The sequence below is a fragment of the Tinamus guttatus genome, unplaced genomic scaffold (genome assembly GCF_059628265.1).
Source record: "Tinamus guttatus ecotype Peru unplaced genomic scaffold, ASM5962826v1 Tinamus_guttatus_pri_ptg000472l, whole genome shotgun sequence".
In the NCBI taxonomy this organism is placed as follows: domain Eukaryota; kingdom Metazoa; phylum Chordata; class Aves; order Tinamiformes; family Tinamidae; genus Tinamus; species Tinamus guttatus.
Genome location: NW_028289006.1, coordinates 4,191,782 through 4,203,079, shown reverse-complemented (window position 1 = coordinate 4,203,079; position 11,298 = coordinate 4,191,782).

Genomic DNA, 11,298 nt, shown 5'->3' with positions numbered 1-11,298 from the left:
AGCAGAAGACACAAATCTGTTGCAAACTAGGCTTCATTAGTTCTGCTGTTCACAATTACGTGTCTAAAGAAATGAAACCACAGAACTGTTTCCTTCTTTTTTTCGTCCTTCCAGCAGTCACCTTAACATTGTGTTAGACCAAAGCCTAAGAGTCTGCAATATTTTGTTACAGGCTATAACTGTTCTAAAACCAGCTCCTGAGGTTTAACTTCAAGCAATGTTTTCTTAGGAAAGAGGAGAGAAGTCTCAAAGGACCTGAAGGAACAGCAGTATTAGATATTAGCAGTTTAATTTTTCTAATGAGTACATATGAAAAAAGTATTCTGGTAACTTCCATAGGTTTTGTCATTCCTGAATGCCTATAATATAACATTTAGAGCATTAAAACATCTCTTACTTTATAAAAAAGTAGATAGAAAAATAGTGGATTTAAAAACAGTGATTCAAAATATTTCTAAATAGGGTCACCTATAAAGTATGTACACAAAATACATTATTGAAGAATAGTCCTAGAAATGAGAACTGGAAACTATGGGCTCCTTAACCAGAAGGCTGAAAAGCCTCAGGTCTACCCAAAAGCCAAGCTGGGTTGGGGACAGTGCAGGATTACTTAGGCTTTATGCTTGCCAGGCGATTTCCAGGCAGTCGTCTTCTCAGAATGATATACTAAGAGAAGATTTCTCCTTTTTTTTTCAACTTCCTGAAAAGAAAAATATATTTGCTTTTTAAACTGAGTACCCAGACAAATCCCATGCAGAATCTCCCTTATAAGGGGACATAATAAGTTTAGTCTGCAAAGAATGACGTAAAGAAAACAGATTATGGGCCTGTACAGTGAATGCTAATGATAACTATTTCACCTTTGATTAAAACCAGATTTTCTCGATCACCATGTTGTCCAAGGTGGACGATGTGGACACAGGGTCTTGGCTGGTGCAGGTCCTGTGTCTGGGTGGCCTTGTTTCCAGCATGCAGAAAGCAGACCTGGCTGGGGGGATGTTTGAAGGTGATTAAAAGGAGAAAATAACAGGATAGAAAGAAAAAAAAATATGGTATGAGTACCATATGAAGAAGTCATGAAGAATACCCTGAAGAAGCCAAAGAACTGAGAGATTCAGATTCAATAGAAGGTTTTTTTGCCCAAGTTTGTAGTGAAACATCACCAAATTGGCCAATGAGACAAGATAAGATATGCATTAGGATCTAACCCTGATTTAGGTCAGTGTCTGTTAAATACAGGCCACAGGTTGAGAAGCCCATGTCATTGAACTTTCTTTATTGACTTGCAGATTGTCAGGCCAAACTCTTTCTGCCTTTCAAAAGCCCTCTGGGGTCTCTATTTTTTTTTGCCTCAAGCTTCGTATTAAATCAGCCACATACAATGTCTTTAATTTCTGCCCACTGACCTGAAACCATTCTTATCTCTGCTTGCATGTGTCCATAAAGGCTACCTCCTGCTACCTCCTATCACATGCCTCCAACTCCTGAAACACAGAAAACACTCAAATTAAGGAGAGGAAAAAAAAACACCCAAACAACGCCAAAGAACATAAGAGTTGTGAAGTCCAGCATTCAAAACTTAGATACGTCAAACTGAATTTTCCAAGGCATCCTTAGTTTTGCCTCCTGGTGAATGTGTATTATGATAAGGTTTTAATTACAAGGTTGCATACTATTACTTTTCCCCAGGACACCTGCTTCAATGGGGCACAGGGTGGATAGTGCTCACTTAATGAGCAGTTATTCAATATGTTCTTTTATCCTCATTGCTTGATATTTGGCCCCAGGCCTTATTTACTGCATGCTGCTCAGGCATGGCTCTAAAGACAGAATTATTCATTTCCTACTAGACTGCTCTGCAGTTCTCCTCACTATATCAGAGTGGTTACAAACTTTAATGATCTTCACGACACCCTATAAAGAGCAGGGTCATCTGTCCCCATTTTATAGATAGAGACCTACAACATGTCTGCTTATTTTGGATGGTAAGATGGAATTGTTTTCTCCTCCCTATATTCAAGGCTCATTCTTCAAAAGACTCATATTTAATGAATGTTTTGGCTGAAAAAAAAATCAAAATGATATGGTTTCAAGTAGCAGCTTCATGCAGAAACTTCTGTTGCTTTGGCAGAGCAATAGGACAAGGAAGATGTGGTCCTGTTTTCACAAGACAGGTGAGTGATGAGCATAGTTCTCAGTTGCCAAAGATGTTACCAGCCCTTCCTGGAGTATTTTTATATGTGTGTTTGTAAGGATTTGTGTGTGCATGAGATATATGTGATATGCAGGCATCCTGTAAGAAAACATACAGGAAGTCTTATATACAAAAAAACAAAAATATTCATAAAGAAACAAGGTTGGACCTTTCCCACCGGCCATAAGACCCTGAGATTTAGCCAGGTTTGATAGTTCCCTCCACATGAGGTGGCATTATGGTTGCCTCCTTAGTGATATATCGAAAATAATTGCTTGCAAACACTAAACCTACTTATAAATTATATTCATTTTAAACTTTAGACTTTTTGGCTATATATTACACTTTGAAGCCTTCCGCAATATGCTGTTCATAGTTAAAGCAGTAATTTTGAACCATCTTTGGTCAAAAAATAAATAAATAAAAACGGGGCACAAACATTGGAGCTTCTCTTTTCCTGCCCAACCTCCAAAATTCACCACACAAAAGAAAAGAGTTAAGATAAGGGGCTGCTGATGTTATATCAAGTGAAGTTCAATCTCTAATAGCCTTTGGTGGATTTCTTGGCTTACAGGTGGCAGTTTGCAGGCGCTTCAGAGAGATTAGCTCCTGCTTAGGAATCACTGAAAGGAAATGGTAGAAATGATGGAAGAAAGGATCTCTTTGGTATACTGCTGGAAGAAGATTGTGATATTAACAGGTTACTGAAGCACTGATTTATTTATTTATTAATAATTAGTACAGGTCAATTGGGTAGACTATTATCTGCTTTTTTTGGTCAAATTTGCTTGCTAAATTTCAGAAGAAAATTGCATGAAGTCAAGAATAGCTGGAGAATTACTAGCATCCAGGGTTCAGAATGCCTAAACATCTAAGGCCAGGTGCCCAGCATTTTAAATTAGCAAGTACATGGCTATGAGGTTCAAAGCTTATCGCACCTTTTCACTTTTCCAGATTTTTTTTTCTTTGGATTGGTCAAAGGCTTCAAGTATCTTAAATATCCTTAGCCAGCTTCTCCAAGGTTCAAGATCCCAGTCTGTGAATCTATGCCTTTACATAGAATATTCTCATATCAAATATTTCTTTTTCTAATCACGTATGAATCTGTCTAATGGGAGGTGAAGAGATTTACTTAGGCTATGAAGATTTGTTCTTCAGAAGATTTGTTTGGCATAATGTCCACAACTGAACTTTTTCATTCTTCATAAATGTCCACATCTGATTTTCTAATTCTGAGTAACTTAGAGTTCAGATCAGGATTTAGACCTGGTTTTGGTTTGGGACATATATGTTCGCTATTTGTTTGAAAGTCATAGAAGTGTTTTGGGGAGAGAACTTAGCAACAACATCCACGGCTTCTTTGTAAGAATTTTTCTAGAAACATTGGTTTTGCGATAGAGAGGACCTCTCTGCTTCTCTCTTTTGATATTGAGGATACAATGGCATTTGTTTAGTCTTGACACCCAATGAACACAGCTTTATGAAATGCCATAGGTTCAGGGAGAGAACTTTGCGTGCGCTAGATTAAGCAGGACTGTATTGTTTTTTCCTTTTCCAGTTCATGGAATTAATTCATTTAATTCACAGGCTACAGCGCCAGATAAATGGACAGAACACAATTACAGGAGACTGAGCTTTCTTTCTTCTTTTGGCTGATATTTGTTACATGAATGCACTCTTTCCATCTTTCCCTTTCTTAGAAATTGTATCTATCCTGAAGGACTGATAGGAAGAGGAAAATGTGTTCTAAAAACAAATTGAAATATTTTGTTAATATTGCAATTATAATTAAAAATAAATTACAGTATACATAAGTCAGGACTTTCAACCAGGCCTGACTTCAAATCAGGACTGACTGACTATTTTAGATAGTCAAGACTTTAAATTGAAGAAGAATTTCAAAAGAATGCTGCTCTATCTTCTTCTGTTGTTTCTCATTCACTTGCAAATCATTCTTTGACCACCAGCTAAACTATTTTTGAAAGAGGTGGCTCAGAAATCTTTGTTTTTATTTTTCCTGTTTTTGTTTTCTCTCCACCTCTTACCCTCACCAGAATCAAAACAGAATTTAAACTGTATAGTATACATAAAACAGAAAATAACAGCAGATTGAACAATAATGTAATTCTGGATCCATTAAGTATAACATAGGTCATTTTACTCCATCAGACTTCCTAGCATCTCAGCATCATTCAGCATCTCAGATGTTCACTCAGGGAGTTTGTCTTCCAAGGAAATGGCAAAGCAGAGAACAGTGAATAGGAGGAAATTGTAAATAAAAGGTAAAATAAGGTAACCTCCTTGGACAGGAACTTGGTTGATTTCCCTGTGATATACCTTAGTAAGTAAATGTCTCCAAAAGTCAGAATAGCATTAAATGTTATTTGCAACATTGATTACCTCTCTCTACTTCTGCCATTGTTTTATTTATCCAGAGCATGTCACGAGAATTTCACCTGTTTCCCTTTGTAAGGAACTCACCCTGCTATCTTTAATATAATTCTGATATTGGTTCTAGCTGTTTTTAATTTATAATGGGGGTATATATTTCTGTGATAACGTCTTCTTTACCTGAGCAATAATAAAAAGGCAGGCTCTGAGAAAAGAGGAGGGATGCTCAAAGCAACAAAATCCAAAAGGTACACTAAATAAAAAGTCTGCAAATTCAGTCTCAATCGCTCTTCTCTAGTGTTTTCCCCATCCTGGTGACTGGTGCCATACAATATGGTGCCAGAAAGTCATTGGTTTGGCAGCTGGTGTTTTTTTGTTTTATTTAGTTTTGTTTTGCCTCTCTAACCCAGTAAATATTTGCTGGGCCATTTGTACCATCTGCCATGGAAATGCTGGTCCAAGGAAGAATGGCAGACATAGGGGAATACCCATGTTGAAGCACCATTTAAAATGGAGATGTCAAAACAGCAGGAAGTCACTTTGACAGCAAAGAAACTCATCAAGAAAAATGGAAAAGAGAGAGAGACGGTCCCTCCAGTATTTTGGGGAATCATCGGATATCAGCTTTCCATCACTCACTCCTGGCTGAAAGTGGAGAACATACATCTGACAGCTCCTCTCTCCCCAGCACTTTATGAACACAGAAAACCAAATGCCTACATGGATGTGACTTGGCACTAGAAGAGTGCAAAATGGTTTGTCACAATTAGAAAAGAAACTGAGTCTTTATCCAATTTCTACAATTAAAAATACTCATTTATGTGGATCAAGAAAATTTTGGTTTCTGTCTTGTGTTCCCTAGTGCTCATAAGTTGTTTTCTAGTTAGAAAATGGGAGGAGGCAAGAATAGGGTCAAGTATAGTCAAATATAGTCTGGTCAGAAAGTCATGTAATGTAATGTCTATGTTGTTATTTCAGGCTGAAGAGGAGAACCTGTGATATTCTTATGGTAAGGATCTGGGTTTCAGTTCCCCATCAATTACGTGAGTCAATTCCACACTTAATAGATGACAAACTCATTATGTTTCTTGATATTTTTCCTTTTAATGGAACCAACCTCCTTCTGAGCTAGTTTCATACTTACTGTATCCATTCAGACGAGCTCCTCCAAGAAGGAGGAAAATATGTGTTCCCTCTGTTTCACTTGTGGCAAAGGGCAAAGGCCATGATGATAATTTAAAGATGGCTTATATCTTACACCAGGTCAAGTCATCTTACAGTAAAACAGCGATCTTTGTAACACAAAAGAAAAAAATAAAAGGAGATTTTTGGGGCATTAGCCACTCACTGTTATCATTGCTGCAACCATACGAAACCCTGTGTACTCCTGATATTTGACCTTCAATCACTGTAACAACGATGCGTGTTTATGAAACCACTGAATTTCACTTTCTTCCACTGTAGCATTCTCCACTGACATTTGTGATAGGAATGAAAATTGTCGGAGAAAATGAATCAAGATGCTTGGACAAAGCCTCACAGATGTCAATAGTGGTAGGAAATCATATAAACCAATAATGCCATGACCACTATAAATTAATAGAAGAATGCTTGTTTCAATGGAAACAAAGCCAAAAAAACGTTTTTCTTTTGGCAAAATGATGAAGTTGAGCTACATCCTGTTACTCTATTGGGTGGTGTGATTATAAGTATTATTCTTATTAATGGCCTTTTGCTTATACATTTCCAGCTAACATTTAATACCTTTTTGAAGCCTGATGGGATTTTTAGTTACTTGTCTTCCATGTGGTTAAAAAAAAAAAAAAAAGGATACCTGTGGGCTACAAAAAGCAGAGTAAAAATCTTTAATTTCAGTTTAAGTCATTGGGAGTAGTTCACAGACAAAGAAAAAATGATCAGCTGCATCTTTTGGTACTTTATTGGAATAGTAAAGTAAAAAATAGTCCTTCTATTGGAGGAAAGAATAAACAAAGTGGAGTCTGGAAAGGTAGGTTTGAAAGCTGTTTACTTTTCTTGTGTAAAAAACAGAATTGTTTGATAGGAGGATGCGTTTTCACATGCATGGTTCTGTGGGATTAATATTTCTCATTTTTCATGTGTAGGAAAGTAAAACAGAATTTTAATTTTTTCTTTCCCATTGATTTTCTCAGTGAATTTACTGACTCTTTCAAACCCCAAAAAAAAAAATGCTATCAAAAGGCAAATCAGAGTGGCATTTCTTGCTTCCAGACTTTTGCTACTATATATGTTGTCTGGGTTGCAATTCATGTTGCAATGAGGATTGTTATATGCCCTATCAGTGATGAACCTGTGGCAGTGGATTTGGAAAGGACAGCAATGTGAGTGAATCTGAAACTGTCAGCTTTTTATTGTTCAGTGAGACAAAACGTAATTTTTAACACAGTCCCATGTGTCATTCACATGTATTCAGCGTTCTCTACAGCCCCCTCTATCAGCCCCATTTACCTAACCTGAGGACTGTGAAGCCCACCTCTAGTAAATGAAGAGCATACATTAAAAATAATGAGCCCTTGTTTCACAGTATACCAGAGCAAATCTTTCACTGATGCGTATGTGCAAGTTTACCTGTTCAGGTTGTGTTTTGTTTCTGTTGTATAATTCTCATAATAGGAATACCAGCTTAAGCCATTAATTGATTAACACAGATGAAGCAGAAGGTCAGTGTCCAGTTCTTTCCACTTTTATTTCATTCTGGTGCTTTTACCTTCTCAGTCCAACGAGTTTCCACTGCATTCATTTCTTTGCATGTTTCTATGAGAGGAATGCCTCTTCCTTTCCTCTCAGGCTGTTTGACAGACGCTTTCAGGCAGGAGATAGCAGCTGCCACAAACTCATATTCTCGTCTTCATTGTTTGCCCCAAGTGTGATGAAACTATATAAAAGGATCTTATTCTCAGAGATCACTAATGCTGAGACCTGGGGCACTGTTCTCCCATGTGCCACAGACTGCCCCAGATTAGCTGCATGGTTTTCAGAGACAAAATTTCACATGCTTTTTTAAAAAGGATTTAAAATTTTGGAAAGATGAAACATGTTTCTAAACGTACATGTCTAACAACCAAATCTAGGAAGATGACTTTCGTAAAGGGTGTGTTGTTATGTTAGGATTTGCAGTGTCATTGCTACAAGAACACCATAAAATGCACGCAGGACTATAATGGCCCTTCATAGCTTAGCAGCTCACATATATTCTACTTCCTGGAGAATTTGTCTGATGCCTGGGGGAAGGGTAAAGTTCCCATATTAAGCAATAAATATAATGTGTAATTGTATTTAGATGTAAACTAACATCTTATTTTATTATTTTTTAAAGGAGATGCCCTGAAGGTAAAATTAATTATAAAGAATGGCTGGATATCAGGATAGACTTTATGAAATATTAAGGTATCCTTAAATATACAAGTCTGTTGGTTTGTTGTGCTTACAAGCACATGGCTTTTCCTTCCTCACTTCGTCTGGACGCCCAAGTTTGGCATGTGCTGAGCAAGACATGCTATCAGGTGCAGAGGGACGCAAGGTGCCAATGCATCAAAGCATTTAACCTTGCCAAAGTGAGCGCTGTGGCAGAAAAGATGGCACTTGGAAGATCAGGTAGGGTGTTTGGCACGCACTCTGTGTCTGTGCTGCTTTTGAATGCTTGCTGTGCCTTTCAAGCAGATGGACCTCAGTGTAGCTTCATTTAGGCCAGATGCCAACATTTATATTCTCCAGGTAGATTCTCATTCTCTGCACTCTTCGTCTTGTGGCTTGAGAAAGTCATTTGCATGATGCCTTATTAACATAGGAGCAGCTGAAGATGCAACACAGATTCCCCTATCCTGAGACTAAATTATATCAGTCAGCATCATGGAGTTCCTAAAGATGTGTTCATTTACCATCTCCATATGGTTGAGGTGGCACAGTAATCCTTGGCCAACAGTGTAGACCCTTGGCTCCTTGCCAATGTTGGACTTTTCAGTAATTAGTATTGTTAACTTTTAAGGCAGAAAGAAGGAATTGCAGGACTTCTGTCTCTATCCCTGGAAAGGAAACTCTGAGACCTGTGTCAATATGTATCCTGAGTGGACTTTCTAGATAGTATGCTAACAAAAAGGAAGCAGTAATTGGTGCAAAGGCTTTGACACATCTGCAATTTTCTTTAAGTTCTGAATGTGTGGGAAAGAAATTAAAACCATTTTTGACATTTTTCCTTTTCTTCAGTGTTCTTGCCTATTAATTAAAGTTTATTTATGACTGAATCTAGCCAGCAAACGGTATACTTGGAGGCTTACTGTACGGAAATGCATGCTCTTACTAGAAGAGTTTCTGAAGCAGTGGAATGGGATTCTCATACAAGCACAATTACTCACATCCCAATGTTGGTGAAGCTCTGGGCTTCGGTCCTTTATGTATAGCAACCTGTAGGGTGGATCATTTAGCATCATTAAAATAGAACAAGGATGACATTTGTATTAGAAGCTGTCTAGCAGAAAATATTTTAGTTTCATGCTAAGCATGATCAAACCAAACAGGAATTGATTATGAAACCAAGTCAATATTTTTCTGGCAAAAGTAAAGTATTCAGTGATAAAAAAGTGGCCACTTTTCAGAGAAACTTATTGTAATGTATTATTAATGCAAGGATGATCAGATAAAAGCTGGAAGTTGGCAAGCTGTCAAAAACTCAGAGTGAATCAAAAATTTATAAAACACTATTGAATTAAAACAATCCTATTATAGATCCCAGCAATCATTTTTGCTGAAGCACACTTGTCAGATTATTTTACTGTTGAGACATTAGGATACAAGAATTTAAATCTTTGAAATCACTCTCTCACTCACTGTCTTTTCTCTTGGTATAGTATAAAATTAAAAATGAAATTTACACAGTAAATTATTTAGATCCGGTTATCACATATGGATTGAATAAGAACAATAGAGTTTAAAATAATGGCAGTATTTTTCCTTTATGGATTGTATTTTGCTGACTTACATGAAAAATTACTGCTATTACATTCAGGCAGAATGAATTGCTTTATGAAATCTGTAAACTTAATTTGTGCATGCATTCAACCACTAGCTGCAGACATGACTCTTTCAGAAAAAAAATAACCCTGGTGAAACACTTCTCTGTCTATGGATTTTCTCTGCTTGTGAGTTTTTTAAATTTTTATTACCTATGTCATTCTTATATATGAAATCCATTCTTCCCAAATGCTGGGCACTGACATTAGGTGGATACATTCTAAAATGGGCACCTATAATCGTCCATATCTCTGAGTGTCTGTCCCTTTTTGTATGAAGCTTTCTAAAGTGCCTATCACTCTTGTATTTAAGCATCATAGTTCTTGCAGATAGCTTAAAGCAAGGGATGACTTGAAATACAGTTCTTCTGGTAGATTTCATCTTTGTCCTCACTTTTTTTTTCCCCAAATAAGACCTGCCCTAAAGGTTTGCTACTTTAAACCAGTGCAATCCTGAAATAAGGATAAAACTTTGCTTTCTTTCTTACCATAGGCCTCAGAGCACAGCATGAGCTTACTGCACACTCCAGTTCCTACATATAACAGAGATAAATACACAAAAGGGGGAAGAAGTTACCTGCCCGTTCCTCTGCTTTGTTTTTGCCAGATAGGCAATGTGTTGCTATGTTAATTATATTTCCCAAATGCTTTTTAATGGTAGGTTTTTTAAGCCTATTGGTAACAAACTTAGAAGGGGACAGGGAGGTCTTTCCTCATAAGCATCGATTCCCCTGCGGCAAAGGCCGCAGCCCTCGTGGCTAATGGGACATGAGCAAAGTTAGTCTGCAGGATGCAACATTGTTCCTGCACAAAACCCAGACAGACACTGAAATGAAGATGTCCCAGTTTCCTTGGGGAACTGGCCTGCTGCCCACGACACTGGAGTAGCCACCAGCCCACTCCACTCTCCAGGGTAATTCAGACTGTTCAGGCTCAGGCTGCAAGTAGCCCCTTGCACACACGCGCTGCTCTCAGTACAGACACGTCCCATCTAACGTTCTGGTTTTAGCAGCCACTTTATAGGACCTGGAATAACTGACCACCTTGAAACAGAATTTTAGAGCTTTTACTTACTACCTCACCTAAAGTTTGAATGCCGGAGAAGCTTTCATCTGTTCACAGGCAAAGTGTAAGGGAACTGCAGTCAGTACCATGATCCATGAGTTTTTAACTTGACATTTCTTTCACTTCATTGCAGATGTTCTGAGGAACAGGAAATAAATGAAATTAATGGGTTCTCCTGAACTAACAGTCTATTGTCAAATTTATCATGTTGCAATAGTAGCAGCAATTGTCTTAAACAATTTTTAATGGATACCAGTACACATCAAGTTATGATCTTATCAGATGTGAAAACTAGCTAGGATTAAGTTTCATCAATATTGGAATGGAAAAACTAAAGAAAATGTGGGAACTGAGGGAAAATGGGAGACAATAGGTTACTGGGGAAAAAAATACTTCTTGCAGGTAATTAACATTAATTTCCTGTACTGTTTACAAAAAATAATATGATTGCAGCTGCTTATGCAAAATACAGATGAAGATTACTTTGTAATTAAGAGGAACAGATAAACATAATCACAATTAATTTATTTATACTTTTATGTAAATATACACATGCATACATATAAATACACATACATACAATCAGCTTCATATTCTCCAGCC